Below are 16,908 nucleotides of genomic sequence, written 5' to 3' on the forward strand. Positions count from 1 at the left end.
AAATGTAGGTAAGGAGTCTCCCGTACGGAAGACAAGTCACAACCCCTCGACGGTCAACACCGGCAGAGACAGCTTTAACAAGTCCCTTGAAGATCATCAAAGGGATGTTAATTTTCTTCCCTCGAAGACCACAGAGGATAAACTCCAAGTCTTCAACCATGATGTTGTTTTCGTCAATCCGCCGAGGTTGGAAGTTCCCCACGAGCATCTGGTGCCAGATCCTGATGACTTTGGCACTAAAGCGGTCATTGTCCATAAGAGTTCTCAGCATGAGATGAGTAGTCATGTTGAAACTGTTGTCATCAAAAGTTTCACCAGAGTTATTGCATTTTATCAGATTGGCAATAGTGGTGGGAGTAATGCTGAGACGAGCGTGTCGAATAACAGAATCAATGGTGGTCCTACCTTCAGGATCTATGCGTAAAGACGCATTCATCCAGAATTCTGCCACCATGTTGGGGTAAATAGCACCCTCCAGGACTTCCTCAAAGTAGAAGTCTAGTTCCTGGTTAACAAACAGGGTTTCGATGGTGATGAAATGGCGAACAAGTTCATCCTCAGAGAGTCTGAACTCGCCTCTAATGAGGGCTTTGATGTCGTTAAAGAAGAGAGGTTCAGCCATTGTAAGGTAAGAAAGTTGTTCTGAAAGAGAAGTTGTGTGTTTTCTTTTTTCTGTGTTTAGTTTGGAGAGAAAACGCATGAATGAGAAATAAAGGTGATATTGGACCCTTTATATAGAAGGGGAATACTGAAGGGTGGGTTTTAATTGCCAATGAGTGATTGGACTGCGGTTGGTTTTCCAAAGAAAGAAGTTATGGCTTCCGCCGTTTCCCGCCCTTGGAAGTTGAGAAGTGTCATACCCCAAAATTTACCTCCCACACTTTTCTCACAACAAAAACAAGGTTCAAATCTCAAGGCATGGCTCATTCACATAATCCAGATAATCCACAGTCAACTGATCCAAATTGAAAGGTTAATCATAATCAAGGCATGATCCAAACTTTAACCATTGGGCAAATATCAAGTATGGGGTGCATAACCATCATTTGATCAAGAATTGATCATGATTCCATTAATAGAAACTCAGAGATGAACAAAGATGAAAAGGTTCAAATTAGGGTTTCTTAGGAGAAAGTCAACCCAACTTTGACTGGGCATAACTTTCACATGGAACATCAGAAATTCCCCACTTAAAGCCTATTTTGAAGGAAATTGAATTCTCTACAACTTTGTGTCTCACAAGCCAAGGCTAAAAATGCTTCATTTAAGAGATACAAAGCAAAAGATTACAGGTCATTTTCAGGCATCCTTCAAAAGTAGTTTTTTCCCAAAGAGGATATGATCAAGATAAAAGTTCCAAATGAAAAATATATTCCAAAGTGGCTTGTAGAGGACCTCTTGGGGTTTCCAAAAAGTCTTAGAAATCCCTCATAGCTTAAATATTGAGTGAGATATGATCAATCAAAGTTGGGAGATTTTGAGGGACCAAATGTGAAAAAGGAGGGTTTCAAAAGTGAAATTCTTACATATGGGCCTACATTTTATGACCCAAACTCGGTCCACAAGCTATCCAAAACATATGCCATGAATTGTATCATTTTATTTGATTTTACATAATTTTATTTCATTTAAAATTAATTTTTAATGATTTAATTAAATGAAAAATCAAATATTTGGTAGAAAATATGTTTTGATTATTTTTTAATCAATATTAATGATCAAATGTAATATAATTTCGTGCATACATGGATTGGAAAGATTTGATACAATATTGGCCAAAATAAGAAGCTTGCCATTCAAGAAAGAAATCAAATATTCAAATATGGCAAGATTTGATTTAAAGACTTTGGGCATTGTTTGTTAACCTAATTCTGTCCTCCTATAAGTACTGAACACAAGCCAACACACTAGGGGACGAAAAATTGAGAGAGAGGCAGACTTGCAAGAACACAAAAATCTTCAAGGGAAGTGGAATTCGGTTTCAAAGATTGGGCGATTTTCAGAGGGATTCAAGCATTGCTATAGTTTCCTTGGATCATTCTGAAGCTGTTGGGATACTCACACGACACCAACAACCCCAGAACATTCTCCATTTAACTCAGGTAAGTCATTCTGAAAACTTGATCGATTCGAATGATTCATACACTTCCATTGGAATATGATTGCATATTTAGGTTTGTTTTGATGCTGTGAACATTTCTGGATTGCTTGTTGGGTGTTTATACGTCTGAAACGGGCCTTGCCATTAGAGCCCGAGTAGAGTTTTTAGGGTTTATATTTGGGGCTTTCTGATAGGTGTGAAATTGAGTCAAATTAGTGGCATGAATGAATTCGTATGGTTGAGACGAAAACATTAGGGTAGGTGCGAAACATTTATGTGTTGGTATGTCTTAATCGCTATTTTTCCAGGTCCCCATGGCTACGAAAATTATCGTAGCTAAATCGCAGCTGATATGTGCAGGTTTTGATGTCTTCTTGAGGAAGACGATGACGTGTTTCTTCGTTATTGGGTCGTTTGAAAATTCGCGCGTGTTTCCATGCGATGTGCTGTTTATTTCATATATTCTTATAAAGGCGTTTCTTGAACGCGTGCAGGCCCCAGTTGAGTTGGTAAAAGGGGATTTGGTGACCCCAGGGACGTGGGTTCGATACCCAGCGTCCTCTCTTTCTTTTTCTTTGATTTTCTTCCCTGATTCCATACAGCCTCAACCATGAGTCTTACCATGATCCTTCAAATCTGACCCTTGATTCTCCACTAACCTAAGATCCAACGCCTTTAACCAAATCCCTATACCATGTACTCTATTAACAACCTCATATAATCAAAACCTAATTAACTAATTAAATTTAATTAATATAATTGATTCTAATTATTTCTTTTATATGATTAATTATGTATAATAATTATATTTGGTACAATATAAAAATATATTTGATATTATTATTAAAAATGATAATTTGTTATTCGTGCCGATTAAATCGATTAATCGCTATGGTTAACAATATTTTTTTTTTATTTATTAAAATGTTATTTAATTAAATAAAATATGATTTCTATTATTTGGTTAAATGGTTGCAACTATTTTATTAGTTGTGATGATTAACCGTTTTTCCCTCGATTTAACTTGTTATTCTTTTTAATCGAATCAATCGATGGCGAGGGGTAACAATGCATTTAAAATTCTATAAAAATTATTAAAATATACCTTAATTCATTATTAGTGATAATCGAATCAATCGATTAAAATTGGTAATGATGCAAATTTCAAATCTTTTAACTATGGTAATTGAACCAATCGATTATTGCGGTTAATAGTGCCAAATCAGGGTTGTACGCCCACATTTTCAAATAATTCTAAAATCCATCCAATTAACAATACAAACAAACTGCGATAGGCTAACCAAGAAGCCTCTAAAAAACCATATCAAATCAAATTCAAACTCTAAATGGCGTACAACCCTTCCCGAACTACGTAGACTCTGATCCTCCCTAAGGAGGTACGTAGGCACTTGGCAACAAGGCGAGTCCCCCTCTTCAAAATCTCAATCGTGTCCTAAAATTCTGTTTGCCACATTTCTCCCTAATTCCTGCCACGCAACCCTAATCTTTGAATGTTAGCCTTTAGGAAAGGGCTGAGGGTGCCTCATACCTTCCCTCAGCCTGATTATAATAACTTACCCTCAATCTCTTATCTGCGTAGGGTTCCTATTCGCCCTTCAGAATAGGTGGCGACTCGAAAGCATAAATTTTTTAGGCAGGTTGCTACAGCTGGCGACTCTGCTGGGGACACACTTTTAGTGAATTATTATGCTCCTAAGGCTTGAGTGGGTTTAGGTTTATGGTTCGTGGTTTGTGGTTTAGGGTTTGTGGCGCATTTTAGGGTTGGCAAATTGCCACATTTAGGGTTTGGGGGAGGTTTATCTTTTAATATTAAATTATTTATTTGTTTATTTGTTTTATGTTTGTTTATCTGCCTGAAAATATCTGCTTTATTATTGTATATTTTGCTCTATTTTATGTCAGTTAAACCTTAAATGTGGGAGTTAACCTTGAGATCACTAGGGGAGTATGAATCTCCTACGAATCTCATTGATAACTCCACTCGGAGTGAGTTAGGTATTTGGAAAGGTCCGAAACGAAGCTTGACTTTGTGGAGGGGTGGACCGGATACTTAGCTGATCTCTCCGAGAACCTACCCCAAAAATTCGAACCTCATGGATAAAATGAGTCGTTTTAAAATCCGAAGAGACAAAGAGTCTCGGAGGCTACGAATGACCCCATGAGACCTTCTAGAACCCCCCATAAAAGGTTGGCTCCCTAGAGCCCCCTACGTCGAACCTATGAACTTGGGTTTCTTAAAATATTGTGTTATATATGTTTGATTTGTTTTATATATATATATATATATATATATATATATATATATTTTTTTTTTGTTACTATGATTTTCTTTTTGTGTGTTTGCATGCATCATCTCTCATTTGCATCCTCATCATGTCTTATCCACAAAAAAGTAGTAAATAAAAAATATGATATAAATGTAAAAAATATATATTCTATTTGGTGAATGTGTAGGAAGGATGAGTACCAAGAAGACCATTGTTCACCTTTCCGTTTCCACTCCGGATATCAAGAAGCTGAAAATAATCAAGGAAAAATTACCATCAAGTGCTTTGGATAGGTTTGTAATCCGCTATGGGAATATTTTGGACTTGCTAAGGGTGAGAGTACAAGAAGAAGCAATTACTGCTTTGGTTCAATTTTATGACCCTCCGCTTAGGTGCTTAACTTTTCAAGACTTTCAGTTGGCTCCAACTTTGGAAGAGATAGATGCTACTTTGGGGTTCTCAAAAATTAAAAAAGAATTCTATACCGGTGCGGGTAAAGAAGTTGACTTTTCAGATTTGGCAAAAGCTTTGGGGTTATCTGCTACGGAATGGAAGACTAATTACAAATCTGATGGGGATGTGCATGGGATCAAAAGATCTTACTTAGAAAATCAAGCTTTAATGTATGCTCAAAAGAAACAATGGGACATTTGTGGACATTTACTAGCTCTTTTGATTTTTGGAGTTGTTTTATTGCCAAAAAATGTTGATTATGTTGATCCCGCCGCTATTCATGCTTTCTCCTCCTTTAAGGTTTATGGAAAAGATCCTACGCCAACTATCCTCGCTAATATTTACTATGCTATTCATACGAAGTACGAAAAGAAGAAAGGAATGCTATTTTGTTGTGTCCACTGGCTATATTCTTGGTTGACTTCTCATCTCTACAAATCTAGTTGCTTTATCAAAGAGCTTGCTAGGAACGAATGGTCTCAAAAGCTACGGGCTCTTAAAGCAGATTCTATCTTATGGTATGCAAAGAAATTAAAATCTGATAGGATCATTTACAAATGTGGAGATTTTGACAATGTGCCATTAATGGGGACTCTTGGTTGTATTAATTATAACCCCGTGTTAGCATTGCGTCAATTAGGACATTCTATGGATGGTGAACCTTCCGAACAACAAACAGAAGAATTGATCTTGCATGATAATGGGAAAGGTGCACCAAGAACATTGAAAAGAGTAATTCAAGCTTGGAGTCAGGTTCAAAGAAAATATTTTGGGCCAAAGAATGCAATTGCAAGAGCACCTTACACCACCTGGGTTCAAGAAAGAGTTGGAAAGATTTTGCTACCTTTTGTTGTGGATCCCGCATACAAGCCTGATTCTCCCGATCCTGTTCCTCTATCCATCGAAGAGATAGAAGGGATCAAGGCTGCCCTAGAGGCATCCCAAAAGGAAAAAGAGAAACTAGAACTTGATTTGCATCAACTTACCAACGAAAAGAGTCAACTACGCTTTGACCTCAAAGAGAAAAATCAAGAACTTCAAGCAATGAAGGAAGAGAATGATAGGCAAAGGGGTAAGAGGAAACGTGCAACTGAAGGAGTTCTAAGTGCTAATTTTAATTTGGAAGCACATAATGAGAGGTTGGAACAAGCGGATAGGGAAATTGCAAGGTGGAGAAGGCGTTACGAAAAGGCTTCCCATGACAAAACAGAATCTGAGAAGAATCTGGAAGCCGTAATCTTTGAATTAACTGATAGGACTAAAGATCAAGAGGATGAAATAAGAGGCCTCAAATATGATCTTCAAGAAGCCCTCAATGCTGGACAACAAGAACACGCAAGAAGATTAACCACGGAAGAAGAACTTTTACAGCGCACTGGTGAGTACGAAAGAGCATTTCAAGCTATGGTATCACTTAGGGAAGTATTCACAAGACAAAAGGAAGAATACGAGGCAGCCTTGGAAGAAAAAGATTATTGGAAAAGACTTTATTCAATTATTTCTGCGGCAAATGAGCATGTGAGCATGGTTCCTAAGATGCTTGAAGACTATGAAAAATGTCGCGATGATTATGATAAGCTAGTCTTCTTGTGTAATGATCTAATCCTGGATATTCCAAAAAGTTTGGAAAGAGCAGAATCCTCTCCCATCATCCTTCCTAAAGTCGTCAAAGAGTTTATGGAGCTTTGTAGAAGCATGGTGGACAAGTTCAAAGAAGACATCCAAAGGCGTTCTTAGCTTTATGATATTTCCTTGTTGCTTTTATTTCAAGTACTTTTAATGCAATTTATTTTGAGTATTTTTTAATTTCAGTTTCCTTTCCCTTTTGTAAACCAACAATGAAGTGGTATTTCCTTTCAATTAATAAAGTGTGGTTATTTTCGCATTTACTTATTGTTCCTATAATATTCACCAAATAAATATATGCAAAAAAAAGAAAAAGGAAGAAAAAGAATAAAAAGAAAGAATGTATATTTACTATAATAATGTGGATAAGACATGAACATAGCATAAGCATAACATTCATATCATGCATGTCATATTTAATTACCAAGCATTAAAGAAAAACTATCTTCATCTCCAGTCACACCATTGCAACTCAACCGCTAATTCAGACAAGATCTCAAAAGAAAAGGGCAATGGAACAATTGGAACAGAACCAAGCCGCCCTTCGTGAGGAAATGACCCAACTAAAGGGTACTGTTGAAGACCTCCAGGGAGGAATGGCCCAAGTGCTGAGCTTCATGAAAGACCTCAAAGATAAGCAAGACAAAGCTAAGGAAGTTCATGATCAGTATGAAGAGATACCTAAGGATGGAAACCCATTGTTAGGATATGTTAAGGGTCATGACCCTCACAAGGCAAAAGCTCACTCCTCAAAAAGGGTTACTACGACCCATGAAGAGGGAGAGGCCTCTCAAGAAGGATTTATCCCTACTACTCAAAAAGAAGGGACGTCTCGCACAGTTCGCATTCCAATCAACAATCCGCTTAGGGATGAGGACTACTTGGATCTACAGTATGGGGACACTAATGACACAGATCAAGTCCCTCAACCAAAGCTGACCTCTGCTGATTCTGGGGAGAATTCCAAGGAGAATGAACAAATCAAGGCGCTGGAAGAAAGGATGAAAGCAATGGAAGGATATGATGTCTTTGATGTGGATACCTATGAAATGAGCTTGGTGCCGGATTTGACTATTCCTCATAAATTCAAGATACCCGATTTTGAAAAGTACAAGGGACTCTCTTGTCCAAAGAGTCACTTGCGCATGTATGTGCGAAAAATGGCTGCTTATGCTCATGATCAAAAGTTGATGATGCATTTTTTCCAAGATAGCTTGAGTGGAGCATCGGTTGACTGGTATATGCAATTAGAGAAGTCTCACATCCGAAGCTGGACTGACCTTGCTAATACGTTCCTAAAACAATATAAATACAATCTGGACATGGCACCCGATCGGATGCAACTCCAAAATTTGTCACAAAAGAAAGAGGAATCGTTCAAGGAGTATGCACAGAGATGGAGGGAAATGGCCTCCCGAGTCCAACCTCCCCTGTTGGAAAAAGAACTCGTAAAAATGTTTATGGCTACATTACAAGGGCCATACTACGATAAAATGGTAGGGAGTGTGTCCTCAGGTTTTTCAGATTTAGTGGTTATTGGTGAAAGAATAGAAGACGGAATTAAGAGCGGGAAAATACAAGGAGCATCATCTAACTCCTATCAGGCAAAGAGGCCTACCCCCAACTTCACAAAGAAGAAGGAAGGAGAGACTAATGCTGTAGGGCATCAGGAGAACAGACCCCCCATATCATATCCACCACAACAAAACCGGTTTCCGGGAGGACAAAGGAGATTCGATCCGCTACCTACTTCCAAGAAAGAAATTCTGAAATATTTAATAAATGAATCCCTGGTAGAAGTTAGGCCACTGCCACCTCTTCCTCCAGGCAAGGTTACACCCAACTACAAGCCAAATGAAAGGTGTGAATTTCACGCCAATTCTCCCGGACACACCTTGGAGAAATGTTGGGCCTTCAGGCACGTCGTTCAAGATTTGATTGAATCAGGGGCAATCGCCTTTGACAAACCCAATGTGAAGACGAACCCGATGCCACACCATGATGGCGCAGTCAATGCAATAGAAATTGTCAATGAGCAAGAATTGGTTCAACAACGGAACTCCCCCATAGATGCCCTTAAGAGGTATCTTCTTATAAAGGGGTTTGCCCTAGAACACAACGAGGCTTTCAAAGACACTTTGCAGAGACTCACGGATCAAGGATTGATCCGGCTGGAGGAACATCCTGAAGAGGAGTATGTGGCAATGGTGGAAAGAGACGAGCCTTTAATAATACCCGCACAAGGGGCAAGAAAGCCATTAATCATCCCGTGCTCAAGGTCACCAGTGATGATACCTGCGCAAGAGCATACCAAGATCATCCCAGTCAGAGGACCATATCCTTTGGACAAGATGAAAGCGGTACCATGGGAATATGAGACCGATACTAATACGGCAGTATCAAGCATCGTTGGACCTGGAGGTATGACCCGTAGTGGGCGCATATTCAAAACTGCGCAAGTACCACAAACATCTAGTGAAAACTTGACACAATCTGGAGGACAAGCGGTTGTAAGACCAAGTGACGAGACTGAACCTAAGGATAAAGAAACTTCTAATAAGGATGCTGAGGAGTTTCTCGCTCTGATTAAGAAAAGTGATTATAGAGTGGTAGATCAGTTGCAACAGACACCATCTAAGATATCGCTCTTATCACTATTGATACACTCTGAGAAACATCGAGATGCTCTGTTGAAGATCCTAAACGCTGCCCATGTAACCAAGGACATCACAGTCAATCAATTTGACGGAATGGTGGCCAATCTAACTGCTGGGGCATGCCTAGGTTTCAGTGACAATGAGCTACCCCTACAAGGAAAGTCACACAACAAAGCCTTGCATATCTCCATGCAATGCGGGAAGGCTCATCTGGCTAGAGTTTTGATCGACACAGGGTCATCCTTAAACGTGATGCCAAAAGCAACACTGGACAAGATAGCCCTAGAAGGACTTCTGGTTAAACCTAGTCGTCTGGTGGTTAAGGCTTTCGATGGGTCACAGAGTCCGGTGTTTGGAGAAGTAGACCTCCCTGTCATAATTGGTCCCCACACCTTCTGCATCAATTTCCAAGTGATGGAAATCGAGCCAGCTTATACCTGCCTGCTAGGGCGTCCTTGGATTCACGCAGCTGGGGCAGTCACCTCCACCCTCCATCAGAAATTAAAGTTTGTGAATGGGAACTCCATAGTGACTATCAATGGAGAAGAGGATATATTTGTCAGCAATCTAAACTCATACAGATATATTGAGGCTGGAGACGAAGCATTGGGTACCGCATTTCAAGCTCTAGAAATTGCAACTGCTATCACACTACCAGTGGAGAAGATAAGAAGGGCGGTAACCTCATGGAAAGACCTACAAGACGCAGATACTAAAGGCTGGGGCAAGCTGCCAGAAGTTCTGGAGAAGAAGGATCGCCTGGGGTTAGGATACCAACCCACCAAGGTCTCAAGCATTAAGAAAGAAGAACGACCATTTCCCCCAATAATGCAAACTTTTGTGGCTGGCGGGTATGAACATGTGGCTATGGTGTCCAATCAGGACTCTCGAGAAGGGACGTCCAATTTCATTCGAGAGATCAGGCCAGGAGAACAGCTTCAGAATTGGACAAGCCTGGAGATACCGGAGATAGTTTTCATTTCGAAGTAATTTGCTTTTGTGTGTTTTATTTCCTTTTTTAAATAAAGAAAAACAATAACGCTCATGCCTCGCCCGAAGCATAGAGCTAGTTTGTAAGGGCCCCATTTACTTTCAAGTTCGAAGTTTATTAATAAAATTGTCTTTGCATTTTGGTATTGAAAATATTGTCTTTTCTTGCATTTATTCCTTTTCCATTTCTGAAAATGACAAATAAATTTCTTGCACAAACAAAGCACGTTCACATCTGCATACTAAAAGAAAACAAACATAAAACATGTGCAGATCACTTTCTGACACCACCGATAATAATACTGCTGAGACTCTATACAAACTCGAGGCTCTCGCTAATCAGGCCGAAGAAGGAGACGAGGAAGACGATGAACTTCCGGAAGAGTTGTCAAGGTTAGTGGATAAGGAATCCAAAAGCATGCTCCCTCCACAAGAGGCCATTGAAATCATAAACTTGGGAACGGATAAAGAACCCAAGAACATTAAGATTGGGGCAACGCTAGGTAAGGACGTAAAAGCAACGCTAATCAAGCTCCTCCACGAGTACGCAGAAATTTTTGCTTGGTCATACTGTGACATGCCGGGGTTGGATACAGACATCGTGGTACACAGGTTACCTCTCAAAGAAGGATGTGCGCCGGTCAGGCAAAAGCGCAGAAGGGTTCGACCAGATATGGATAGTAAGATTAGGGAAGAGGTGCTCAAACAATTCGATGCAGGGTTTCTTGCTGTAGTTGACTACCCACCATGGATTGCAAACATAGTGCCAGTTCCTAAGAAAGATGGGAAGGTGCGCATGTGTGTAGACTACAGGGATCTAAATAAAGCAAGTCCAAAAGATGATTTCCCACTTCCACATATAGATATCTTGGTGGATAATACAGCACAAGCTTCAGTGTTCTCTTTTATGGATGGTTTCTCCGGGTATAATCAGATTAAGATGGCTCCCGAGGATATGGAAAAGACTACCTTCATGACCTCCTGGGGCACTTTTTGCTACAAAGTAATGCCATTCGGGTTGAGAAATGCAGGGGCAACATATCAAAGAGCCATGGTCACATTATTCCATGATATGATCCATAAAGAGGTCGAAGTATATGTAGATGATATGATTGCCAAGTCTCGCACTGAAGGGGAGCATATTACAAATCTACATAAGTTGTTCGAGCGCTTAAAGAAGTACAAGCTAAGGTTAAATCCGAACAAGTGTACGTTTGGTGTAAGGTCGGGAAAGTTGTTGGGATTCATTGTAAGCCAACGAGGCATAGAGGTTGATCCTGACAAAGTAAAAGCCATACAAGCAATGCCCGTCCCGAAGACAGAAAAAGAGGTACGAGGTTTCCTGGGTCGATTGAATTACATCTCAAGGTTCATTTCACATCTAACAGCTACATGCGAGCCTATATTCAAACTACTCAGGAAGGATCAACCTATCAAGTGGAATGATGATTGTCAAGTAGCCTTCGAAACCATAAAGAACTACTTGCAAGAACCACCTATACTCTTACCCCCTGCACCCGGAAGACCGCTGATCATATACCTCACAGTACTCGAAAGGTCTATGGGGTGTGTACTGGGGCAACAAGATGAAACAGGCAGGAAAGAACACGCTATCTACTACCTCAGTAAGAAATTCACGGATTGCGAATCTCGGTATTCACCATTGGAAAAGACATGTTGTGCCCTAGCATGGGCTTCCAAACGTCTAAGGCAATATATGCTGAATCATTCCACGTGGCTAATATCGAGAATGGATCCTTTAAAATACGTGTTCGAAAAGCAGGCGCTCACGGGTAGAATTGCAAGGTGGCAAATGTTGTTGTCTGAATACGACATACAATATGTAACTCAAAAAGCGATAAAAGGAAGTGTATTGGCAGAACATCTTGCTCACCAACCCCTCGAAGGATACCAGTCTATGAAGTTCGACTTCCCCGATGAGGATATTATGCTAGTAAGAGACTATGAAATACCAGGGCCCGACGAGGGACCCGAACCGGGCTTGGTATGGAAACTCATGTTCGACGGTGCCTCCAATGCACTAGGACATGGCATAGGGGCAGTATTGACATCTCCCGATGACCGGCACTTACCCTTCACTGCAAGACTATGTTTCGACTGCACCAACAACATTGCAGAATACGAAGCATGCATATTGGGGTTAGAAGCTGCAATCGACCTAAGGATCAAACTCCTCGATGTATACGGAGACTCAGCATTGGTAATCCATCAAGTCAACAAAGAATGGGACACTCGAGATGCAAAACTAATCCCATACCGAGACCTTATACTGGAGTTGACGGCTGAATTTGATACTATCACTTTTACTCATATCCCGAGGGAAGAAAATCAAATAGCCGACGCGCTGGCAACGCTCTCCTCTATGTTCAAGGTGACCTGGCCGAACCATGAACCACGGATAACTGTTAGGCACTTCGACGAACCTGCCTATTGTCTCACGATTGAGGAGCAGTCTGACAACGAACCATGGTACCACGACATTAAAAAGTACTTGGAAAAACAAGAATACCCGGAGAATGCCTCGACAATTGATAAAAAGACATTGAGGAGACTTGCATCCAAGTTCTTCTTAAGTGGAAGCATCCTGTACAAAAGGAACTATGATTCAGTGTTGTTGAGGTGTGTAGATAAGAACGAGGCCAAGGAGATTATCAGGGAGGTACATGAAGGAACTTTCGGAACTCATGCAAACGGACATTCAATGGCTAGAAAAATACTGCGAGCAGGGTATTACTGGTTAACAATGGAGGCCGACTGTTTCCAATATGCAAGGACCTGTCACAAGTGCCAGATCTACGCTGACAAGGTGCACGTACCACCAAACCCGTTGAACGTTCTGAGTTCACCATGGCCATTTGCAATGTGGGGAATCGACATGATAGGGATGATAGAACCTAAAGCTTCGAATGGACACCGATTTATATTGGTTGCCATAGACTACTTCACCAAATGGGTTGAAGCTGCCTCTTACACCAACGTAACGAGACAAGTAGTCACTCGGTTCATCAAGCATAATATCATATGTCGGTATGGGGTTCCAAGCAGGATTATCACCGATAATGGGTCGAATCTGAACAATAACATGATGAGGGAGCTGTGCGAGGAGTTCAAGATTGAACACCACAATTCTTCACCATACAGGCCTAAAATGAACGGCGCTGTCGAAGCTGCAAACAAAAATATCAAAAAGATAATACAAAAGATGGTGAAAACATACAAGGATTGGCACGAGATGCTTCCCTTCGCCCTACACGGTTACAGAACCTCGGTGCGTACATCTACAGGGGCAACCCCCTTCTCCCTAGTCTACGGTATGGAAGCCGTCCTCCCAATCGAAGTGGAGATCCCGTCACTAAGAGTCATAACTGACACAAAGTTAGAAGAATCGGAATGGGTAAAAACTCGTTTTGATCAGCTCAATCTCATTGAAGAAAAGCGACTGACAGCTTTGTGTCATGGACAACTCTATCAGAAGAGGATGAAAAAAGCGTTTGACAAGAAAGTCCGACCTCGAACCTACAAAGAAGGTGATATTGTCCTCAAGAAGATACTGTTACCTCGACTCGATGCCCGTGGCAAATGGACACCTAACTACGAAGGGCCATACATTGTAAAAACAGTGTTCTCGGGAGGGGCATTAGTCCTCACTACAATGGATGGGGATGAGCTACCGCACCCAATCAACTCAGACGCGGTCAGAAAATACTATGCCTAGCAAAAGCAGGATTACCGGACATAAGCCGAAGGCAAACTACGAAGGACAGGGTATCGTGCAATCATCTACTTATGAAGTCGAAGGATTATTGGGGCCCTCGATAACAAAAAAAGAGCAACAGCAGTATTAATATCATTTCTATTTGTCATTTTCTTTCTTCGCATTTCTGTACACTCGCCAATTCAAGGCAATATCAATAAAATTCCCTTTTTGCATACTATGCTTCATTTCTAATTTCAGTACCATTTGCAAAAGATAATTTAGTTTTATAAACTTTAACATGGATTTAACATGAAAAAACTTGTAAACTTGCAACACAAGAGCAAAAAGACAAAATCTCCGAAAGGCTACACACGCCTTGCACTGGTGTTACCCCAGGTCGATCCTTTCACAAAAAAAAAAGAGGTCGGCCAGTCATCCGAATACGAACTGAGCCAGAGTTCACAAACAATTCAAAAAAAAAAAGAGGTTAAACAAAGGCAATGGGTGATGAGGAGATGAGTGGTAAAAAGATAAGGTGTCAGGGTTATCATACATACATCATTGCACACATTCGTCAGTATACATACAACATATACATGTGTAAGCATTCACGCATACGCATTATGCAATCGACAGGGGCATGTGCATAACACATAAGCATGATGCATACGCATTTACAAAACAAAATTCCATATAGGTAAATTTCGCGACGACAGTCGTGAATAACCCTATTGGTGGTACAGGTAAATTCTGCGATAGCATTCGTGGATAACCCTGATAATATAGGTAAATTTCGCGATAACATTCGTGAATAACCCTATTGGTGGTACAGGTAAATTCTGCGAGAGCATTCGTAGATAACCCTGATAATATAGGTAAATTTCGCGATAACATTCGTGAATAACCCTATTGGTAGTACAGGTAAATTCTGCGATAGCATTCGTAGATAACCCTGATAATATAGGTAAATTTCGCGACGACATTCGTGAATAACCCTATTGGTGGTACAGGTAAATTCTGCGATAGCATTCGTAGATAACCCTGATAATATAGGTAAATTTCACGATAACACTCGTGAATAACCCTATTGGTGGTACAGGTAAATTCTGCGATGAGATTCGCAGATAACCCTGTCAGTGCAGGTGAAATTGCTAGAATTATAGCAAACAATCCTATTGGGGTCTACAAATTACAGAAACTTACTAGAACTATAGTAAGTGGGGGTCTACAAACTACGAAGACTTACTAGAACTATAGTAAGTGAGGGGTTCACAAACTACGGAGGCTTGTTGACCATAGCAAGCCAATTACGCAACCAACAAAAGGTCCTCGCTATGTAAGACTCAGGCTTTAGCAGGACATTTCTCTTCGTCCATACTCAAATTAAGGTAAATTCAAGGGTCTTCCAGTATTTAATAACTCTTCGATCGGAACGACGCGAGGTCTACACACCCTCTTGTCACCCAATCCAAGGTAATTAAATAGGGGCAGCTGTCATACCCCAAAATTTACCTCCCACACTTTTCTCACAACAAAAACAAGGTTCAAATCTCAAGGCATGGCTCATTCACATAATCCAGATAATCCACAGTCAACTGATCCAAATTGAAAGGTTAATCATAATCAAGGCATGATCCAAACTTTAACCATTGGGCAAATATCAAGTATGGGGTGCATAACCATCATTTGATCAAGAATTGATCATGATTCCATTAATAGAAACTCAGAGATGAACAAAGATGAAAAGGTTCAAATTAGGGTTTCTTAGGAGAAAGTCAACCCAACTTTGACTGGGCATAACTTTCACATGGAACATCAGAAATTCCCCACTTAAAGCCTATTTTGAAGGAAATTGAATTCTCTACAACTTTGTGTCTCACAAGCCAAGGCTAAAAATGCTTCATTTAAGAGATACAAAGCAAAAGATTACAGGTCATTTTCAGGCATCCTTCAAAAGTAGTTTTTTCCCAAAGAGGATATGATCAAGATAAAAGTTCCAAATGAAAAATATATTCCAAAGTGGCTTGTAGAGGACCTCTTGGGGTTTCCAAAAAGTCTTAGAAATCCCTCATAGCTTAAATATTGAGTGAGATATGATCAATCAAAGTTGGGAGATTTTGAGGGACCAAATGTGAAAAAGGAGGGTTTCAAAAGTGAAATTCTTACATATGGGCCTACATTTTATGACCCAAACTCGGTCCACAAGCTATCCAAAACATATGCCATGAATTGTATCATTTTATTTGATTTTACATAATTTTATTTCATTTAAAATTAATTTTTAATGATTTAATTAAATGAAAAATCAAATATTTGGTAGAAAATATGTTTTGATTATTTTTTAATCAATATTAATGATCAAATGTAATATAATTTCGTGCATACATGGATTGGAAAGATTTGATACAATATTGGCCAAAATAAGAAGCTTGCCATTCAAGAAAGAAATCAAATATTCAAATATGGCAAGATTTGATTTAAAGACTTTGGGCATTGTTTGTTAACCTAATTCTGTCCTCCTATAAGTACTGAACACAAGCCAACACACTAGGGGACGAAAAATTGAGAGAGAGGCAGACTTGCAAGAACACAAAAATCTTCAAGGGAAGTGGAATTCGGTTTCAAAGATTGGGCGATTTTCAGAGGGATTCAAGCATTGCTATAGTTTCCTTGGATCATTCTGAAGCTGTTGGGATACTCACACGACACCAACAACCCCAGAACATTCTCCATTTAACTCAGGTAAGTCATTCTGAAAACTTGATCGATTCGAATGATTCATACACTTCCATTGGAATATGATTGCATATTTAGGTTTGTTTTGATGCTGTGAACATTTCTGGATTGCTTGTTGGGTGTTTATACGTCTGAAACGGGCCTTGCCATTAGAGCCCGAGTAGAGTTTTTAGGGTTTATATTTGGGGCTTTCTGATAGGTGTGAAATTGAGTCAAATTAGTGGCATGAATGAATTCGTATGGTTGAGACGAAAACATTAGGGTAGGTGCGAAACATTTATGTGTTGGTATGTCTTAATCGCTATTTTTCCAGGTCCCCATGGCTACGAAAATTATCGT

The sequence above is a fragment of the Vicia villosa genome, unplaced genomic scaffold (assembly GCF_029867415.1).
Source record: "Vicia villosa cultivar HV-30 ecotype Madison, WI unplaced genomic scaffold, Vvil1.0 ctg.002149F_1_1, whole genome shotgun sequence".
In the NCBI taxonomy this organism is placed as follows: Eukaryota; Viridiplantae; Streptophyta; class Magnoliopsida; order Fabales; family Fabaceae; genus Vicia; species Vicia villosa.